Source organism: Mustela nigripes, chromosome 4, assembly GCF_022355385.1.
Source record: "Mustela nigripes isolate SB6536 chromosome 4, MUSNIG.SB6536, whole genome shotgun sequence".
Lineage (NCBI taxonomy): Eukaryota > Metazoa > Chordata > Mammalia > Carnivora > Mustelidae > Mustela > Mustela nigripes.
The window spans coordinates 65230900-65254242 of record NC_081560.1 but is presented as its reverse complement, the minus strand read 5'-3'; the positions used below and the strand labels follow the sequence as shown (position 1 = coordinate 65254242).

The following is a 23343-nucleotide window of genomic DNA, read 5'->3' as shown; positions in this document are numbered from 1 at the left end:
ACAATTGGGAAACTGGCTTTTCAAGTTTTTTTTTTTTTGGACAAATTTTTTTTTTTTTTTTCTTTTTTAAAAGGGGTTTTTTTTTTTTTTTTTTTTTTTTTTTTTTTTTTTTTTTATGACAGCTCAAAATTGACTAAAGTTTTAAGCATCAAGCTGTTCTCCATTACAAAAGATGCTCATCTTGGCTGGAATGATGAGCAGTCCACAGGAAACAGAGTTGGTCCGTTTAAATTGCTTTTCTGTGGCTTGTGTTTTTAGTTAAGGTTAGTGCAAATGAGGGAGGCTCTCTGAGGATCTTGGACTCAGGATATTTTTGGATCTAGACCATTTCCAGGAGCAGAATAAGAGAATTTAGATACCATTTGGTTGCAAATTGATGGAAAGAGAAGCAGATGGCATTAAAGCCCTTTTAATTTAATCTTCAGTTCTCATCAAGTCTCTTTTATTTTTGTTTGCTCTTTTGGAAAATTCACCTATCCTGGACTTCAGTTAAGGTCTTTCCAGTTATTTGAATTTATGTTTATTAAATCTGATAATTACAATCACAGGGAATGCTAACCTCATTGTTTATGAACTGTTTTGTGGCTTCAGAAAATGGATAATGTGATATAAATTAATAAATGTGACTTGGAGGAAAACAAACCAGATCTGGTTCTGACTCTCACACTTTTGGCTCTGTGACCTTAAGCAAGTTACTTGGCCTTGTTTAGCAGCCAGTTGCAAATGTAAAATGAGGGGCGCCTGCGTGGCTCAGTTGGTTGAGCATCATACTTTCAGATTCTGCTCAGGATCATGGGATTGAGCCCCTGTGTTGGGCTGTGTTCCCAGTGCAGAGTCTACCTGTCTCTCTCTCTCACTCTGTCTCTCTGTGTGCTCTCTGTCTCTCTGTCTAAAATAAATACATGAAATCTTTTAAAAAAAATCTAAAATGAGGCCCTGGGATCTATCACATTCCCTATGGTTGGTAATATGGACTAGCGATTAAGAACCTGACTTTGCCATCAGATGGACCTAGATTTGTCAGGTGGCACAGTTGGTTCTGCATCTGACTTCATAACTTCTACTTCATAACTGTGAAACTTGAGGATTTTATTTAATCTTTCTAGGCTTCCTTATTTCCTTACTTAAAAAAATAATTCAAATGTTAATAATAATACCCTTGTAGGTTTGTCGTGGGTATCGAAAGTGAGAATGTATGTGTTTGGTAAAGAATAGTTCATATGATCTAAGAATGCTCTTCCTTTAAAAAAAATATGGAAAAAAAGGTTTTGTACCATTGTAAGGTCATTAACAAAGACTCAAATCAAAACATTTGACTGGGACTCAGATGATCTAATCTAAATTTCTTGTTTTATAGATGGGGGAAAAAAACAAATGAAAACCAAGTGGAGATTAAGTGACCTACTCCAAATCCCACACCAGTACCACACACCTGACTCCACCTCTGTAACACTAAGTGCATGTGGCACATTCAACAAATATGTTGTTCACTTCAGTCATTTCCAAATATGGTATTTCATCCCTCAGTCTATGAACTCACCAAAAGTTCTTCCACATGGGGGAAATAGAGATCTTTTTGATCACCGTATTCTTTTTTCTCTTAAAATAGCAAATGACTAAACAAAGAAATGGACAAATAAGATGGAGTGTTCAGCTTTCAGTAGAAGAGTTAAGACATTTATCAAGACCGAGTCCTTTGTCTAGTGTCAATGTGTGTGTATCTTTCAGTAAATGAAGGAATATCTGCAGACCATAAGAGTTGTGACGAAAGTTTTACACTGAATGTTTAAGTTTTGTGTTTTTTTAAAAGATTTATTTGAGAAAGAGAGAGAGCATGTGTGCGGGGCACATGAGCAGGAGGGGCAGAGGGAGAGGGAGAGAAAATCTCCAGCTGATTACGAACTAAGCCCGGAGCCTAACGTGGGGCTCCATCTCATAACCTTGAGAACATGACCTGAGCCGAAACCAAAAGTCAGATGCAGAACCAACTGCACCACCCAGGAGCCACCCTCTCCCTGGAAGATGTTTCCAGCCTTCTCAAACCACAGTTCCTTCAAAAATTATTTTTATTGTACTTTTGCAGAAACATTTTGTACCTTCATTCCATTTTAGACATTTCATTTCTTTCAGCTGAAACTAACTCAGGTTCCAAATGGAATAAAGGGGAAATGTGAATATTCAGCCATAAAACAAATTATATTTTATGACCTGCACTTTGTGAAGTTACCTTGCTGTGTGTTCTGGCTAACTGGTGCCTTTAGACATAATGAATTTTACTGTCTTATAGACTGCTCAAAGAAGAGCGTTTCCCAGCTATTTAAAACTCTAAATTGGGAACATTAAATGACAGAATGACTTCCAGTGCCGTTATGGTCTGCATGGCAAACACATGTTACCATTTCACAGTTCTGTGCATGTGTCTTTTAAAGATATCCCTTTCACTGTTCCCCTCATGCCCCACTCTTTTCTTCTACAGTGGAAAAGAACCATATGCAAAGGCATAGAGAACAAATACTGTACAGAATTTATCTACAAAACATGTTGTGGCTGGAGCTGTAATGTTTACCCATATTCTCCAATCTCCATCTGAATAAATAAAGTGGTATCATGGGATAGGCTGCTATACAGATAACGAGTTTTAAACTCATTCATCCTGAGAAATTTCAACTGATATAGTTTGCCTATCAAATGGATTTAAAATTGTATTGTCACTACACTGCTTTCCATGGTGATTGCTTCTGCCCTGTGGTTCCATGCCTCAATAGACGGTTTGATTGTATGTATCTGCTGCTTTGTTCATACCATTCTGTTTGTAATGGTCTGTAATGTACAACCCTGCTATCAGTAATAAAGCTGAACATAACCCCTTCCCTGATTTTAACTAAGGAATTTATCTGTTTCTAGTGCTATTTTCTGACAATGAATGAGGATATCCTTTCTGCTGATAACTCTTTTTTTTCTTTTTCTTTTGTTCTTTATTTTCCTCCCTCTCCTCTCTCTTCCTCTCTCTCTCTCTCTCTTTCTGTCTCCCTCTCTCTTTCATCCATGTTTCTTTCACAATTTAGGTTAGATGAATATTTCTGCTGATTTTTTGTGAAGAGAAGTTTATCAATGCATTTTTTCCTTGTTAATGGCTTCAGTAGCCTATCATTTGTTATCTGAGTGCAGGATGCCTTGAATAGACAGTAGAGTAGATGAGGCAGGCTTTCACTTGATGATCTGCCCCCAACTGTCAGAGAATAGTCTTGGATCTTTGATCGAAATCAAGGACTGTCATTTGCCTCATACTTCACTGGTTCCAGGAAGGAAGCCAGAATTATTTTCCCCTGGAAAGAGAATCAGCTATATTTCCTTCAAAATGCCTAGATTTTGCTCTCAGGTTCAATTATCTATAAAAAGAGCTTTTATAGCACGGAAACTCCACTATAGAGAAATGATGTTAAGTCAAATGGAATATAAAGAAAACCATATTCCAAACTCTCTCTGATAAGTAATTTAATATTAACTGAAATCTGCAGTTGCAGAATATAAAAAAAGAAATAAAAAATAACTCTGCTGCTTTCTCAAGGGAAAGATTACTAAGCTGCCTGGGTGAAGTTGGCCCCTGTGTCCTTTCTACAAAATCACCCTCTTAACCACTCTCTCAGACTAAAATCCTTAAAACATCAATATAGGCATTACAATTTTATTAAATTTGATGCTGTCTCAAAATGACTAGGTGTAGGACATCATTGAATTTCAAACTGACCTTGGCATGTGGAAGAAATGGGCAGCTATAAACAGGTTCAACTGGTTTAGTCTAGATAGAAGTGAGGGAAAAAAGACTCAGGTACAAAAGAGCAGGAAACAGGTCAGGATATACAGGAACCACTTCATTCCAGATTCTTTTTAAATATTATCCTGTCAGCAAAAACTTCTCTGAACACCCAATTAAATACGGAACAGTTCATCACACTCTGTCCCTAATTCTACTTTATTTTTCATTATTTATGTGTATTAAGTGTATAGTACATGCTGTATATTCTAAATATATTAAATGTATATTGTAAATACATATTTTAAAGTGTGATTATTATCTGAATTTCCCAGTAGTATACAAGCTCTCCCTCTCAGTGAAGGCAATAACTTTGCTTGGTTCACTGCTATAGATTCAGCACCTAGAATAGTACTAAATAATTTGTGTTGAAACAAAAAACAAAAAATAGAAAATGTAAGTTGATTATTATATTACATTATGGTGGGAAGTTTTAATTGGGAGTACTGATTGCTAGTAGTTATCCCAGTCACTCAGCAGTTCTTAGGCTTTTTATAAAAACCATGCTCTATTTGGTACATGATGATACCATATTAGAAATCTAGGTGACTCAGCCAGTTAGCATCCAAGTCTTGGTTTTGGCTCAGGTCATGATCTCAGGGTCCCGAGATTGAGCTCTATGTAGGGCTCCACCTTGGTGCAGAATCTCCTTGAGATTTTTTTCCCTCCCCCTCTCCCCCTCTCCGTGCTAACTTGCTTGCTCTCTCTCTCTCTAAAATAAATAAATAAATGAAATCTTAAAAAAAAGAAGAAATGTGTCACAGATCTTGAAAAGATAGATGAAAAATGCATATAGTTCAGCCTTAGGAAGAATCTCCCGTGAGGTCTACTATGTTTGAAGAAGTCAAGGTGGATTCTTTCTCTTAGGGAGGAAAATACAGCAGGAATATGAAATTTATTCGGACTTAATGTGTGTAGGACTATCTAATATTTAGTGAACAAAGGTAGCTAACATTTCTGTAGTGCCAGGCAGCGTTTTAAGTACTTTACATTTATTTTAACCCTTATAACAACCCTCTGAGGTAGATTTTTTTAGGTCCTGTTGTATAATGAAGACTTTGGCTTCCCTTTTTCCTGGTTCTTCGGAGAGAGCCTTTAAATCCTTGGAATTTCCGCAGTTTTGTTATTCATGGTAGGCCCTGATAGTTTTTGCTAATGAGACAACTCATGACAAGTTCCTATATAGTATTGGGATTGGAGGGGTGACTGCCAGAAAGACCAATATGTGATTGATCAGTTGAGTCTTTGAGCCATGCAACATTAGCTCAACCTCCTGGGAGGGAAGGTGGGGCTTAGGATTGAATTCAGTCACATGGCCAATGATTCAGCCAATCATGTCTCCATAGTGACACTCTAAGGAAAATTCTACCCATTAAAGCTTGGGTGAGCCAGTTGATGTGTGCTGAATCCACAGGGAGAAGACATGGAAGTTTGGCATTTGGCATTCTTACAGATTGTGCCCGGTGTGTCTCTTTTTTTCACTGATTCTGAGTTGTATTCTTTTGCTATAACAAAATTGTAATGGTATAGGGCTTTCCTGAGTTCTACAAGTTGTGTTACCGGATTTTTAGCCAGCTGGTCAGAAGTGGAGGTGGCTTGGGAATCCCTGAGCTTGTTGACAGCGTTTGATGTGAGAACAGTCTTGGGAAAGCCTGAGCCCTTAACCTATAAAGTTTTGCCTATCTGTAGGTAGCTAGTGTCAGAATTGTATTGTAGCCCCACTTTACAGATAAAGAAATGGAGGCATGCAGAGGTCAGATAGTTTGTCCAGAGTCTCCCAGCTAGTAAGTGGCAGCATCAGGAATTAAATCCAGGCTATCGACCTGAAAAGAAACAAACAAACAAACCTGTGTATACTCTTAATCATTATTCTATTGTTTCTCTTAATCAAAGAGATCTTTTCAGCTTTCAATAGATGTAGGATTAGAATGAATCATTTAGAATTTATTACTCTGTCCATCTTTGATTTTGAATTTCAGGCATCCAGAACTTGAGAAATAAATTTCTGTTGCATTAAGCCACCCTACCTGTGGCAATTTTTTATAAGAGCCCTAGGAAACTAATACAGTATGATCAAAACAGATCTCATGATCTGTCCCCCACCCCAAACCTGCTTCCCCTTTATCTTGCTTTCTTGGCAAATGACAACCTTATCCATCTAGTTGCTATCACCAAAATTGGAGGAGTCATCCTTGATTCTTCTTTTCCTCACCTCCCACTTCTAACCCTGTAATGGACTGACCTGATGGCTGTATCTTTAAAACAGGCTGACCTTTTCCCACTTTCCTTCAGCTCTGTTGCTACTCCTACCCTTGTCAGACCTACTGTCATCTCTGGCCTGGACTACTGTGATACCTTCTTCACCACTTTCCCTCCTTACCTTCTTCCCCCATCATACTTAGAATAAGTCCAGACTTCTTACCTTGGCTGACCCTACACGACCTGGCTACCCACCTGAATTCATCTCCACTCACTTTCACTCCCTGTGCTTTAGCCATGCAAACATTTAAGTTTCTCAAATAGACAAACTCCTTCTTACCCAAGAAGGCCTTTGTATTAGTTGTTTCCGCTGCCCAAAATGCTTTCCCCTCTCCCCGCTGTTGTTCCAACAAGTTTCTCCTTATCAATTATAGCCCAATTTTAGTATCACTTACTCTAAGAGACATTTTTCTGGTCACCTGGTGTAACTGGCCTTTCTGGTTCTTACTCTCTGTCACAGTAGCCTGTGAAAATTCTTTGCATTGCATCTGTCATTATCTAACATTTTTCTTCTTTATTTGTCTATGTTTCCTCACTAGAATATAAGTCTGTGAGAATAGGTAGCTTGGTTGATTGGTTGACCACTGCTTTGTTACTGCCAGGGCAGCCCTTGGCATATAAGAGGAACACAGTATGTAACTATTAAATGAATAACTCCAATTCTCCTCACCCCTTGTGATACCATGTAAAAAAAATGACATATATTTTTAATCATAGAGTCTTGAAGTCTTGAGCAAATCAGTAAGAGAGTGGTGAACAATCATCTAACATGCTCCCTCTTCCTTTATAATAGTTTTTTTTGTTTTTTGTTTTTTTTTTTTAAATACACTTTTATTCTCTTGCTGGCTTTCTGGATTTGTTCCTGCTGTTGACATATACCAAACACCTAGTTGGGATATTCACATGTCAAGGGGGAAATATCCACATATTTTTTTGGGGGGGGGGGGAAACCCTCACACAAAAAAACAAACAAACAAAAAAAACACAAGAGCTCTAAAGTTCGTATTGGGGGATCATTGTATAAAGTGAATGAGTAAATATGCTGTTAAGTGGTATCTATAAGACATTAAGACCCATTGAGGCAGGTCTAATTTACTTATTTATTTTTAAAAGATCTTACTTATTTATTTGACAGAGAGAGAGAGAGTGTAAGCATGGTGAGTGGCAGGCAAAGAAAGGGAGAAGCAGACTTCCTGCTGAGCAGGGAGTCCAATGTGGGCCTCCATCCCAGCACCCTGGAATCATGACCCATGCCAAAGGCAGATGCTTAATGGCTGAGCCATCCAGGCACCCCACAGTGAAAATAATTCTTACAGTTCACTGATAGTTTTAGAGATTTTTATTGTCATTAAAAAATAGTGAAAACAAATCAGTAAATTTCTGAAAAAATTGCCTTTTAAGATGACACTTATGACTGCCCTCACTCTTTTTATAATGACTTTTTAAAAAAATTTTTTATTTATTTATTTGACAGACAGAGATTACAAATAGGCAGAGAGGGAGTCAGAGAGAGGAGGAAGCAGGCTCCCTGCTGAGCAGAGAGCCCGAGGCGGGGCTCGATCCCAGGACCCTGGGATCATGACCTGAGCCGAAGGCAGAGGCTTTAACCCACTGAGCCACCCAGGCCCCCCTGCCCTCACTCTTTTTAAAATAGGAATTTCAATTCAATATCTATTTAACTCATGATTTCAGAAGTTGAATTTTAGGTTGATATAAAAATGCATGATAAAGTCATGTAATATCTTAGCACAATATCCTAACACATTATATCCTGTCACAAAAATGCCCCCTTTTGTGTGTTTTTAGCTCAGAGTAACATCTTTAATTGTTTGAATAAAAAATTAAAGAATATTTGAGACATGTGAAAATTATATGAAATTCACATATCAGTGTCCATAAAATACAGCTGTGCTCATACATTTAAGTGCTGTCCATGGTGCTTTCCTATTATAGTGACAGCACTGAATAGTTGTGACAGAGACTACATAGGCCTCAAAACCTAGCTATTTATTTTCTGGCTTTTTATAGAAAAAGTTACTGAGCCCTGTCCTAACATATGAAAAATTTTGAATAATATATATATATTTTTAAAGATTTTATTTATTTATAGGCAGAGAGGCAGGCGGAGAGAGAGGGGGAAGCAGGCTCCCTGTCGAGCATAGAGCCCCATGCGGGACTCAATCCCAGGACCCTGGGATCATGACCTGAACCTAAGGCAGAGGCTTTAACCCACTGAACCACCCAGGTGCCCCTTTGAATAATATTTTTATCACTGAGTTCATCTTAGCCATCTAATTATAAGCAACGTATGTGCTAAACTCAAGTTAGTCTTTTGTAGCTAAGAACTATTGTCATTCAATGTAAGAATAGCAACGCAAACAGATATAAGACCTACCAACATCAACTGTAATATTATATATCTATGGAACCTATTAGTCAAAATGTTCTTCCCTAGACTATACAGAAGTAGGGCACTGTCTTTGTTAAAGCATTTGTATTCAGGCATACCATTCAATCAAATGTGTATTTTAAATCCTGGTGCTGAGACACAAATATGAATAGGGAAACCCCTGCTCTAGGAGCTCCTGATGAAGCAGGAAGTCTCTATTTTCATTTCTTATGCAACTCAATGAAATACTTAGACTTGCTATTTTATTTATTTATTTATTTTAAAATTTATTTTTATTTATTTGTCAGAGAGAGAGAGAGAGTGCACAGACAGACAGAGTGGCAGGCAGAGGCAGAGGGAGAAGCAGGCTCCCCGCTGAGCATGGAGCCCGATGTGGGACTCGATTCCGGGACACTGGGATCATGACCTGAGCCGAAGGCAGCTGCTTAACCAACTGAGCCACCCAGGCGTCCCCAGACTTGCTATTTTAGAGGTAAGGCAACAGAAATGCAGAGAGATTACGTCTAACACTGTGAAACACTGGGAATTCTTGTGTTTCTTCTGGATTCAGGTTAGGATAATAATGAAAGATAAAGATATACTTTTACATATATGCTGCTGAGAAAGTGCATAGGAAAAAGGAATTACTTAAAGACGGTCCAGACCTACCAGGGTAAATCTGTCAGAAAAATCCATGCCAGAATGAATTCCCAGCCCATGTTGTTTCTTTCAACATCTAACAGATTCCTGTATATGTTTCAGTTTTAACATGACTGAGGGTCAAACATAAGGGACAATGGGAGAGGGAGGGCATCATACTGGATGGAGTCTGTGCTTTAGCAAATGTATTTCAATGGATCAAAGACACCATACCAACTTCCCCATTAAAAAAAATCTCAAAATAGACTTGGTGGAGCCCTGTAAAGTGTAATAATACAAGGAAGAGCAGCTTGGGTGCTGAGAGAAGCTCTGAAGTTTGACCTTTCTCAAATGCGGTTGTGATGACCCACTTCCATTCCAGGTGGAGAATAAATTCAGATCAAGTTACCTACTGCCATCTGTGGAGCCCACATGTATCCTTACAAATGAGTGTGCTGCCAGACCTTGGAGCAGCCAGGTTTATGCATGCGCTGATAGTCACTTCTCTGGGTCCAACTGGAAAGGCAAATCTAAAGAATAAAGGATTAGACAATAGACTTTGCCAGTGTTAGAAAGAAATGGCTCTTTCCTCTGGTCTCAGCTGCATATATGAAATTACAGACACAGACACACACACATACACACACTTTCTTTTACTTTCCCTGAACAATTTGAGGGTTAGGTGCAGGGTTGCAGGATTCATGATACTTCGCCCTTTAGCTTGTGTCTTCTAAGAAATGGACATTCTTTGATAAAACAACTATTTTCATACTCGAGACATCTAACATTAATATCATGATCTAATATATTGTCCATATTCAGAATTTTATAATTGTCCGAATAGTGTTTTCATAGGTTAATTTTTTTTTTTTTCAAAATTTAAAGTCAGGATTTAGTCAAAGATCATTCATTGCATTTATTTGTTGTGCTTCTTTAGGGTCTTCCTAGAATAGTTCCCTGGTGATTTCTTGTCAGTTTTGAAAAGTCAAGATCAGTTACTTTATAGATAATCCTTTAATTGGGATTTGATGGTTTTATTATGATTCAGGTAAAAAAACACTTTTTTTCCAGGAATACTACAGACTTGATGTTGTACCCTTCTCAGTACCTCCAATTAGGAGACACATTAAGTCATTTTGTCCTTCATTGGTGATGTAAAGTTTGATCATTTGGTTAAGGTGAAATCCATTGGGTTTTCGCACTACCAAACATACCTTTTCCTCTTTGTAATTGATACGTAGTCAGTGAGGTGAGACTTCACACTGTGTGATATCCTCTTCTTTAGCAATCTTTCACCTTTGTTTTGACATGTATTGCTGATTCTTACTTGAATCAGTTATTAATATGGTGGTTTTCCAATGATTTTCCAATTCCATTGACTATTCTCAATCATTTATTAGTTATAATTCCTTTTTTTAAAAGATTTTATTTATTTATTTATTTGACAGACAGAGATCACAAGTAGGCAGAGAGGCAGGCAGAGAGAGAGGGGGAAGCAGGCTCCCTGCTGAGCAGAGAGCCCCATGTGGGCCTTGATCCCAGGACCCTGAGATCATGACCTGAGCCGAAGGCAGAGGCTTAACCTACTGAGCCACCCAGGTGCTCCAGTTATAATTCTTCTATAAAGAAGAGCTTTTTCTTCTCTACCCCACTTAAAAATAAAACATACATACATGTAAAATGTATTTTATATATTTATGGACTGATGGATTAAAAAATTCATTATGTTATAATTGGTTTCTGCCATTCTTCATTATGATACTCAAGTTAGAATCATTTTAATTATATCCACACTAACTTAGTCTTGATATTAAGAATCTGAGAGTTGTGTGATTTTGAATCTAACATGGACCAGAACTCTCTTGAGAAATGTAAGACTATAACTCTTAAGAGTTAGAAGAGATATTAAGCATTGCCTTTTCATGGACAATAAGAATCACCTATACAATGTCTTCTGTCCATCTGTGGAAAGCATCCATACTATTTGTTTTCTCTGTAATGCCCATCTTCTTCCCAATCTAGAGCCCCTGTTGCATCTGATTCATCACACATCTTCTGCCATCTGGTGGTAGGTTATGGAGCCTACAAGAGGAGACCAGGCAGATACAGCCCTTTGGTATTTGGAGACCAAAGCAGAACCTGTGCTCTCCAGTGGTGTTCACACGTCAGTGGACGATGCCTAATTAGCCAGTCATTTCTTTGTTGGTAAGAGTCTTTAAATGCTTGTGAGTTTTTGAAGGAGGAAAGAAGGTGGGAAATATTTACTGGTCTCTGTGTTGGGACCTGTCTCAAATGCTATCTAAGTTAAACCTCAAGAGCTCTTCAGGGTAGACACTATTATCCTCATTTTACATATCACAAAACAGAAAGGTAAATATTCTGTCAGGATTATGCAGCTTGTAAGTGGTAGAGCCAAAGTATGAAACAAATTTAGCTGACTTTGAAGGCTGTGTTCTTTCCATTCACTATACTGATTCTAAAGTATGTTTATCTGTGTGTGTGTGTGTGTGTGTGTGTGTGTGTGTGTGTGTGTGTGTGAGAGAGAGAGAGAGAGAGAGAGAGAGAAAGAATAAGAGCTTTATGTGTAAATCACTGGAGGCCTCCCAAAATTTCAGACTGAAACTAACTGGGTTATAAACAGTATGTTAGAACACAATATTATACACACTTCTTTAAGTGAATACTGTTCTGATATCAAATTTCCTCATTTCCACAATAAATTTAAGGAAGACAAAGGGTCAACTGAGAGAAACTGAATTTCATAATATTAGATTGATCTTGTTTATGTTTGTTTCCATCTCCTGAATATGTGATTCTGGACAAGTCAGTAAATGGCCCTAAGATTTAGTTTTCTCATATATAAAATGATAATGTATATATAATATTTGGTCTATGGAGTTATAAACATTAAATTAAATAATATATGCAAAGTCCTTGGTTCAGGGTCTGATGAAATTTGTGCTCAATTGTTGATGATTGCCATTACTGCTTATGAGAGGAGTGAGTGGGGATCCCTTAAGGCCGGTAAATATTCCCCATATCTGAAGACATCTCTGATTCATCTTCTTAGGGATGAAGCAGTAAGTTACTCTTATTTTTTTAGTCCTTGACCATACTTAATATTTAAATTAAAGTGGTTCTTAGCCAAACAGTTCAGGACCTTAGTACCTGTTAATCAGGCAGCCATCTGTGACATGGAAGAGAACAGAGAACAGCTCTTCCATTTGTTCTAAGACTGCTCCAGACTTTTTGATAGACATGGAGACTATTAATGCTTTCCTTTCTTTTGGTGGACTTGCTGCAGATCAGAGCCCTCAAAGACCACCTGACTTGGGAAGAACAATTGTTTGAGGTCATCAAGACTTAACCTGTGACAGTTTTAAAACCTTGGAGGTTAAACTTTTTTGGTGACATTTGTGAGGTAGATTTTGATATTCATATCAATATTATTGAGGCAAATATATGGAGTAACATCTTCAAATATCCTTAATGTGACTTTTTTGGCATAAAGAGGTGCAGTTCTCCCTTTACTTACTGCAAATAGAAATACATGACATTTTAATTAATTTGATACATTTATGGTCTTTTTATTTTTCATTATTTTGTAGAATATTTTGCTATGAATTCACTTAAAAATATTTGTTATTCATTAGATACCAGGCACTAAATCACTTTGCAAGGTGTAAGGTATAATAAAAAGGTTAGTAAATATAAAAATATGTGTATCAAACATTATGCCTGGTACAGGCAATATAAAAATTAGCAAGATACTGTCCTTTTCCCCAATGAACTTAAAGTTTAGATTGTCATCACAATATAACAAAATTAGGATTATTAAACATATTCAATGAGAGATGAGGAAGTAGAAGTTAAGAGAAGTTGAATAGGGGCACCTGGGTGGCTCATGTAATGTTAAATGTCCGACTCTTAACTTCAGTTCAGGTCATGATCTCAGGATTGTGAGATCAAGCCCCACATTAAACTCCATTGTGGGCATGGAGTATAAGAATCCCTCTCTCCCTCTCCTTCTGCTCCTACACCCCTGCTTATTCATGCTGTCTCTGGAAAAAAAAAAAAAGAAGTTGAAATAACTCACATAAGGTCATACAGAGAGTAAGAAGTACAATTGCAGATTGGCTTAATCAAATATTTTCATATTGTTTTATTTCCTATTTTGACTTTGGAATTATATCTCATTTTTAAAGGCATTGATCTGAATAAAAATATGCATTCTTATCTTATTATAGTCTACTTAAAATCAGTATTAGAAAACTTCTCATATAATGTAATAATCATACCTCTGTTTCCTCCTTTAGACTATTTCTGTCAGATATTTTATTTTTACATGTTATAAACCCTATAATATATTGCTATTAATTTTGTTTAAATAGTAAATTCTCTTTTAAATTGATCTACAAATAAGAATAAAAGCATATATTTATCCATGTAGCCACCTTTTCTAGTAATCTCCATTCCTTTGTATAGATCCATATTTGCATTTCATATCTTTTTTGTTTGGTCTGAAGGACTTCCTCTGACACTTCTTGTAGTGCATCTTCTGGTGATAAATTATTTCAGTTTCTGCATGTCTCAAAGACTTTATTTTGCCTTCACTTTTGGTAAAACATTTTTGCTAGGTATAGAATTCTAGGTTGGCAGATTGTTTTTCAGTGTTTTAAAGGTGTTGCTCTGTTGTCTTCTTGCTTGCTTTGTTTGGGATGAGGACAGAAATCTGCTCTCTTATTTAATTAATAAAATAATTAATTAATTAAATGTAACATGCTCTCCTTCTCCTCACCCTGACCCTCTGTTACTAGGCTGCTTTTAAGGTTTTCTCTTTATCACTGGTTTTGACCAATTTGATTAATGTATCTTGGTAGTTTAATTCCTATTTCTTGTTCCTAGGATTTGTTGAGCTTCTTAGATCTGTCATTTTATGGTTTTTATCAGTTTAGAAAAAAATATGGCCATCATTTTTTTCAAATATATTTTTTGGTCCCTCCGTTTTTCCTTCAGAGATTTTTATTAATAAATATTAGGCCACTTGAACCTGGCCCCCAGCTCACTGACTGAGGCTTTGTTCATTTTTGTAAATTCTTTTTTTCTTTCTGAGTTTCATTTTGGATAATTTCTGTTGTTACTTCTTCAAGTTTATTATTTTCTTCTTCTGAAATATCTAATCTCTTGTTATTCCTATCCAATGCATTTTTCATCCTAGGCTGTTTTCATATCCAGTTTGACTGCTCCAGACTTTTGGCTTTGGAGAATCTCCCTTTCAAAAAAATATGTCTTGTCTTTACTTAAAATTTTGGACATGTGGAATACAGTTTTAATAATTATTTTAGTGCCCCTGTCTGTTAATTCTAACATTGGTCTCAGTCTGGGTTAGTTTCCATTGATTGATTTACCTCCCCTTTATGGGTTATATATTCTGGCTTCTTTGTATGCTCTTTAGATTTAGATTGGATGCCAGGAACTGTGAATTTTATTTTATTGGGTACTGAATATTTTTATATTATTGTAAATATTCCTGTGCTTTGTTCTAGGATGCAGTTAAGTTACTTGGAAACAGCTTGAACATTTGGGGTATTGCTTTTATAAATTCATTATGTATAACCAGAACATCACTTAGTTTAGGGATAATTAGTTATTCCTCATGTCTAATGTAATACTTTTCCAAGTACTTTATCCAGTGTTCCCTGAATAATGTGTCTTTTTAGTCTGGCTGATGATAATGGGCACTGGTCCTTGTCCTTTGAGGCCACTGGGTACTATTCCTTTAATTCCCTGGCCCCAGGTAGTTTCCTCAAATGACTGTGCTCAGTACTTGAGGGAGACTCTCTGGAGACTTCCAAGGTTCTCTTTGTGCCCATCTTTCTTCAAATACCATTTGCATTGTTTTCCCTGGGCTCTAAGCTCCATCTCCTCAACTCAGATAGTCTGATGGGCTCTGCCTGGTTTCTCCCTCCCTGTTAGTGGCCTGGAAACTCTTAAGCCAGGAAAATGGGGCAATCTTGAACCTCACCTTATTTATTTCCTGTCTTTCTGGGATCATTGTGCTCTGTTGACTGATATCTATTTTTTTTTTAAACAATTGTTTCGTGTATTTCATTTCCCTCCTTTTCTTATTTTAGGTTGTTTTGGAATTCTATTTTTGCTGGAAGCTAAAGTCCCCTTTTTAGCATTTAAAGATGCGGTTTCATTGTCTTATGGCCACCATTGTTTCTAATGAGAAGTCAGAGTTGTCCCTAGTATTGTTCTCCTATGTACAATAATTTTTCCCTTTTGGCTGCTCTTAAATATTTCTTTATTTTTGGTGTTCACCTGTTTTACTATCATGTGCCCAGGTATGGTCTTCTTTGTACTTATACTGTTTTGGGTTTGCTCAACTTTTCAGATCTGTGCATTGATATTTTTCATCAAATTGGGGCAATTTCAATTATTATTTTCTTCAAATATTTTTATGCTCAATCTCTTTCTCTCTTATGCTCTAATTATATGACTATTAAACATCTTCCTACTGACACAGAACACTAAGATGCTATTCCTTTTTAAAAATTAATATTTATCTTTATTCTTCAGTTAGGACTGTTTCTATTGACCCATCTTCAAGCTTACTGATCCCTTTGTTTCCATTGTCCAGTTTTCACCTAAGCTCATCCAGTGAGTTTTTTATTTCACATATTTTATTTTTCAGTTCTCAAATTTCTATTTGGTTCCTTTTTTAATAGTTTTAATGTCTCTATTGTTATTTTCTATTCATTCTTTCTATTCCTCATTTCCTTCAAATCTTTGAACATGTTTATAATAGTGCTTTAAGAGTACTTCTCTGATGGTATCAGCACCAACATCATTCTGGGGGACTAATTTTACTGACTTTTATTTGTTTTCACTTTAGGTTATACTTTTTTTTTCTTATTTGCATTTGTAGCGGTTTTTAAAAATGTATAACGGATATTGTGGGTGAGACATAATTTATGGACTATGATGTTTTGAGTTTTTCTGGCTGACAGTGAATTCATAGTGATCACTTAGATCTTATAGAGTGGTGATTCTCAACTAGGAGTAGTTTCCTCCAATTTCCTCCATTTGGTAATGTATATATGGAGAGATTTTTGGTTGTCACAACTTGGGAGTGATGATGGCATATAGTGGGTAGAGATTAAGAATGCTGCTAAACATCTTATAATTTACAAGTAAAGCATGCCACAACAAAGAACAATCTGATCCAATATTTCAGTAGTGCTGAGAATGAGAAACCCATTGTAGATGTTTTAGATATTGTTAGAAAGGATCTATTACAGTTCCACCCTCCCACCCCACTCCAGAACATATTCCTTATTCTAGGACATAGGACATTCTTCTAATGTGTGGCCTTTGTGAAAACTTAACCAAGTGTCCAAAGTACTAAGTGAAATTTCTTTATTACATCCTGACTGGCTAGAAATCCAAAGTCTCCCAGCACTTTATAACTTCTGGTATCTTCATTCAGGAATCACTTCCTAGCGACTGTTCTCTGATGGACTCAGTGAGTTTCGCCCTGCTCAAGTACAGTCCAGTGCTTGGTCAAGGTTGTGAGGGGCACCTTTATCTGGAGTTCTTGGGGCCCCACTTTTTGCACCTTTCTCATCTCAAGTACCTTTCTCTTTAAACTGTAGTCTCTTAAGCAACCCTGAATTTCAAACTTTGTCTCCTCTGACTGAGACAAGCACTTTATGTACTTCAGAAAGTGCCCTAGATAGAAATATGGGGTCAACATGAAGCTCACTCTATATGTTTCCCTTGTCAAGGATCACAGCCCTGTATAGTTTGTTGTCTAGTGCTTGACAGCAATTGGCTCATATATTTTATACAGTTTCACAGTTTGGAATGAGAATATTTCTTATACCAGTCATTCAATCATGTCCAGAGTTAGAGAATTCGTACTAGAATTTTAATCTCAACTCTAAATCTTAAGTTTCTTTATTGTTCCTTGAGATTAACAAGATATTCTTTTAATCAGAAGTAATTCTTTGTAACATGAAGATAAAATTGTAGTTGCCTTCTCTAGAAAATACTAGAGAGGAACATTTCTAATATGTCTACCTTCTTATCCTATTCCCCAAGGCCTTTTAAATGCTGGCTAATAAGAGTATATAAATGATGTCTCCTCTCTACCAATTATAGTAATAGCTATCTTATAGTGTATACTTTCTCTTGCCAGGGACAGTACCAATAGATATAGATACGCTTTATTTTACTTTATGCTCACAGCAGTTCTACTTTCCCTGTTTTACTTATAAGGGAACTGAAGCTCTAAGAGGTTAAGGAACTTGGTCAAGTTTTCAGAGTTAGTGAAGTGACAGAGCTGAAACAAAGGCTTAAGTTTGTCTGACTCTAAAACCTTAAATGTATATCAGTCAGAGCAGACTAATTGATATTCCTCACAGCTCCAAGATCTCAGTTTATGAAAGTATTCTCATTCCCAACATGCCAGGGTAGGTTGTTGGAAATGTCTGCCTCACACAGTCTTTCCCTCATGTGGCCCCACCATTCCCATGAAGACTTGGAGTTGTCTGTTTTCTACTTCATCAGAAGACAAAAAAAGAGAATATAGAGGCTCAAGCTGAAAGCTTTTCAGGCTGGTAAAGTGGAGATCATCATTTGTGATTACTTTCAATTAGGCAGAAGTCAGTTGTAGAATCCATCATGAGGCCAGGAATTATAGTCTGGCTAGGTCCTCAGGGAAAAAGGAGAATGGGTTTTGGTGAATGACTAGCTAGTCCTATCATACCGCATTAAGCCAGATTCTCCTCTTAAGTTGCTTATTGGAAAGCATTTATACACTTTGCTCTAAATGCAGTTTTTCTAATATGTGAGATGTAAGAAGCAGAACAAATGAACATAGGGGAGAAAAAGAGAAAGGCAAACCAAGAAACAGACTCTTAACTATAGAGAACAAACTGTTAGTTACTGGAGACAAAGTGGGTAGGGGTGGGGACAGGGTTGAGGGTGGAGTATGGGTTAAACAGATGACGGGTGATAAGTTGGGTGTTGGATGTAAGTGATGAATCACTAAACTCTATGCCTGAAACTAATATCATACCATATGTTAACTAGCTGGAATTTAAGTAAGAACTTGAGAAAAAAATAAAATACAATACTTCTATCTCTAAACAAATAAATAATAAACAAACAAACAAACAAATAAATAAAGGCAGTTTTTTTTAGGCTGGGACTTGGTTTAGTATCACACATTATCCTTGAGATTAGTGAAAGTTAACATAATCATGTCCTGAGACGATTAAGATCTTCTATTCTTGTATCATATTGTCCCTCAGAGGGGCAGTAATAATCATCCATATCCCCAGTTTTAAGCAATACACTTTTATTCTACTTTTTTGATGTTTTAATCTATGGATGGTATCTACATTATTTTAATTAGGGCACTAACTTGCTCTCCCGTCATTCCCTCCTGTCATGCCACTTAGACCTGGGCTACTGAGGAGTCAATGCCTTGTTTTCTTGGCCTTTCTCCTGTCCATGTATCAGGCTTTCAGCATAGTGTCTTCCCTTGAAAGCTCAGAGAGTATAAACACAGAATGGGTGTCAGGAACTTTCTGACTGTCCTGAAAGCAGTATCAGTGATCATTAATAGACAAAAAATATTCACCATTGCCTTTTGGGCTTTTGGCTAAGATCAAGTATAGTATTTGTCCTTATCAGTTAAATACCTGACACGTCCTCTATCATAGGACAATATACTGAATGGATTTTTGGAGCAGGGAGTTGGAATAGGAGCTTGCTCTGTACACTCCATGCATCAACCTAGTGTCATTATACTTCTAGGAAAGGTGCAAACCCTAAGGGTTCAAAATCACAGGTTTGAGGAAGATCCTTCCAGAAAGGGCTGTATTGGTTCCTTTGGGAAATGGGGGCAATACCTGGCAATACCTGGGATACCCAAGAGTTAACAACAACAACAACAGAAAGAGGCAAATCAGCAAAGTACTTTGGTCAGGTTGCTTTGTTCAGCCCACCTTTCTTTTGATTTGAACGTGTCTATACCATCTGTTTCATTGGAGTATTTGAGAAAATTCCCTGAATTTCATTCCAACTGCCCTTGCCTGAAGCCTGGACTTCTTTTGCCCTCCTAATGATAACACATTTAAAATTTCCCTGTCGTTAATATCTTTCTTCCTCATGCATCCTACAGAGGATGGATGGCCATTGTCTTTTGAAAGTGCAGTTCACATTAGGTCTTGCTCCTCCTCAGACACCTTTGTTACCAGTGGCACCTCTCCATCTCTGAATCATGGCCCTGCTTTACATATCTGTTCTCTGGGTTCTTGCTCATATACCTTCGGATCCAGTCCAGGTGGTGCCACTGGTGTTCCCAGAATTTGCTCCATGCTGTCCCACATTCATGTTCTTATGAATGGAGTTCCCAGGATCCAATACCTTCTCATTCTCATTTCTCCTTCTCAAAATCATACCCAGTTTTCAGGGACCAAGTAAAAACTGATCTGTTATGAAGTCTGCATCCATGTTTCCGGTTAAATAAGTCTGTCTCCTGCTTGTGCTTGTGCAGCACTTCGCACTAGTCCCAGTCTGCTTTGTGTTTCATCTTCTTAGCTTGGCCACAGCTCTTAGGGACTAGTTGTTTTTGTGAGCCTTCCTGTCCACCTCCTGCAGTGTCCAGCATCATACCTTGTTTAGCAAAGATGCTCAGAAATGCCTATTGGGCAAAATTAAAAGTAGGATGTGACATCAACTGCACAAAGATCTTTTCCTTAAATTAATCCGGAAAATAAAAATAGACTCTTCTCAAAATAATTAGATAACATACTTGAGATAAACTACTTAGTACAACCTTAAAGTCCATTTAAATGTTCTTCTTCTTCTTCTTCTTCTTTTTTTAGAAGAAACAATTCCTTCAAATAGATGATTTTGAAATAGATCTATAGGACATTTTAATGGTCTGCATTAAAAAAAATAATCTTAAATGCCCTTACTTAGGTAGGCAGGAAGTTTGGAATTATCCCTATAAAATGTATTCTGATTTCCAGTTTCCAAAAGGGCATCTGAAATAATAGGTATTGTGTGTGTCCGGGATGGTGCTCTCTAGGTGGCTTCTTGAGCAATATCCTAGATACAGTTTTGCATCCAGAGTGACTTTGCCCAGGAGAACCATAGCTTTTGTTGAAAAGCACAACTGCTGGTGCGGCGGGGCAATTGGAATGGGTTGTATATGAGAGAGATCCTTCAGAGAACATGTGTATCTTCATCAAAATTCTAACTGCGTTGAAACTGTCATTTAAAGAGTTAACATCTGTGAAGAATAAAAAATGCTATGGAGAGCTTTCAGGCAAAGCATGGGGAGACTGATAAAATGATCAGTGAATTAAATTCAGACAGATGGCTTTGAAAAGGAATGAAGTACACAAACCTTATGGAGAGTATAATGACTCTCACTCTGACAGGAGCTTTGTCAACAGGGTAAGCGGGTTTTTGTTTTGTTTTTCGCTTTTTGGGCTTCTTAAATATGGATTTTAAAGCATTTGGAAGTCAGGTTCTTCTCCTTTTCTGAAGGTGTTATTTAGTACTCAAACAACAAAAAGAGCAATTGCTTGTAAACCCACCTGGACAGCATCCGACTCTGAACCTCTGGGTGTAGGTACACAGCACGGTAGGAGGCATATGGTAGGCATCACACGTGCTGCTGCTTCTCCCTGCCCTCACATTCACTGCCCACTTTTCAATAGGTCCTTGGCAGTTAAAATATTTCTACAGAACAGAGGCCAGTCCCTAGCTCTGCTTACAGCAGCAGGATAGCAAGGGAAGCTTTCAGTCATTAAACACAGATGTATAGAATAAAGACACAAATAGACTTAGTTTTGCTTTTTAAAATTTCAATTCTTGCCATTCTTTTTGGTCAAATTTTTAAAAATAACTCTTAGAAAGAGTATCTCATTTGAGACTATCATCTTCCATTTAGACAGAACTGGTGAGAATATAATATGTTATTCCTCTCTCAGGATTTCTTTTTCCTTGTGGTTTTATTTTATTTTCACTTATTTGGCTCCAGGGGCCCCCTCTTTTAGGTGACAGGCCCCAGCATATTCACGCTTGGATGCGGATGGCCAGGCTGCTTCTTAGCAATGGACTTTGTCTTTGTTCCAGACCAGATGTTCTGTTTCTCCCTGGTAACAGTTTGCATTGTGGTACCTTATTATACGGCGCTCTCTGAAACTGGTGCCACGGTAGCCTCCGAATCAGCCAAGAGCAGCGTTGAATCAATGAGACAGCTGGCGGCTTCCCTAGGGAGGGAACGTTTTTACCTTTTTGATTCATGCAGTCTCCGCTAGTTCAGATCCAGGATGCCATGAATGATTTTTCTTAGCGACAGGTGAGAACAAAAAAGCTTTGTAAACCTAATTCAATAGAAGCTGGAGACTCGGTGTGCTATTGATTAAAAGGAGAAGACGATGAAGAGGAAGTGTACACACAGTCCAGTTGCATTTTCCCCATAATCGACTTCTGTGCTTCTGCCTGTGTTGGAGTTGTCAGGTTTGTGGGGAGGAGAAGCTTGAAAATCAGGAGTATTGTGGCTATTGACCTAGGGTTAGGATTTTAATCATGTCTGTAAGATTGCATGTTATCTACAAAATGAGAAGTTTACTCCTTTTCCATTTTTTAGCTATAAAATTCACTGATCTATTGTTAACTTCGCTAAAATCTTGAGGTTACTTTAATGGTCTTGTTCACACCATCCAGGCTTTAATGTTTGGGATGTGCTGATTTATTAAGGCTATGGATTTGGGTAAAAATCATCCACATTTACACTCAAGCAAAAGATTACAACTCGGTTTGAGTTCTCGCCCTAGGTCCTACGTGTCAGCACACTTTTTGAGTGAGCAAGAACTGTAGTCCTGCACTGCCTTGTGTCCCCCTGATCTTTAAAGCAGGCCAGTTCTTGAGCCATTGTACTCAGAGGACCATTAGATGAGGTGGCCTAGTACATGATAGCTCTAGTCCTGGTGTGACTGAGAGGAAAAAACGTGACAGTAACAAAAGCCAGGGACCCTGCAGTGTATCATCCCCATCAATCATGGCAGACATATCGGCAACATGATGGAGGACATCCAACCACTGACCTTGGTGGGTCAGCCTTTGTCACATAAGTAACAGAACAAGTCAAAGCAGTGGGTCTACCTACCATCAAATAGGAGTGATAAGCTGTGACTGCAGCAGAGGGAAAACGAACATTAGTGTGACATGTTGTCTGTATTTCTGAGCCAGCGGGAGCAGGTACTTTATTGTTTAACCATTGAATAGAATTGGCTATTTCACGAAGGGGGAAAATCAATGTTCTCAAGATGTGCTTGTAGCATTTAAGTTTTTCTCTTAACTAAGATATTACTTAGAGAGTAGTGAGTCTGTAGGGTAGATATTTTTATAGGCTAAAAATATGATAAAATATAAAAAAATGTAAAAAATTATAAAAAATATTATAATATTATAACATAGATTTCTTTACTTTAAACCTGAGTATTGGCTCATATACATGCAGTTTAGCATTTAGTTTGTGACAGATGGTTTGGCTTGGGGATAGACATAAATTAGTCCGGGATTTCTGGTGTTTTTCCCTTGATGGTCTTAGAATTTATCTCTCAGTCTCCTAAAGTGTCACAGTTATAAATGACCTATCCCAGATCCCTTCTCTGAGTTTAAATATTACTTGATTGGTCATAGAAAGTAAGGAGAAATTCTTAATAATGAGCAACAGGACCTGTGGAGGGCGTGGTGTCTACTGAAGGTAAAAGAAACAAAGAAAAGATAATGATCCACTTGCTTTTCCGAGGAAAGTGAGGTTGGAATAGATTGAAGCAAGAGTTACCCATTTATTTTCCAGGTGGCTTTATGCCCTGTTGTAAGGAATTTGGTCAAGTTTATTGTTGAGAACCATATCTCTAAGCCAGTGGAATCACTGAAAATCCTGTCTCATCTCTTTTGGAATCAATATTTAAAAAGCCAAGAGACCCAGATGTCATGAGCTTGTCTCCTATTCAAAGCCAAAAACTCAGGTTGGCATCCTCAGGAGAACAGTCAAGGGGAACCAGTAAGGTTGTATATTTGTATTTAGGGGCCAGACCTTACATATCTCCAGTCCAGCCCATCCAAGTGTGTATGCACTTTCCCCCAGACATCTTCTGTGTGCTTGCCACTGTGCCAGTCATTAGTAAAGATGGTAAGGCAAACA

At 37.5% G+C, this 23343-nt stretch overlaps 1 non-coding gene across 1 annotated transcript; it reads left to right on the top strand.

The window, feature by feature from the left end:
* Positions 1-18754: 18754 nt before the first annotated feature.
* Positions 18755-18945, top strand: LOC132016923 (U2 spliceosomal RNA). The gene has a single exon (XR_009404061.1). It is a non-coding gene; the product is annotated as a U2 spliceosomal RNA (small nuclear RNA).
* Positions 18946-23343: the final 4398 nt, after the last annotated feature.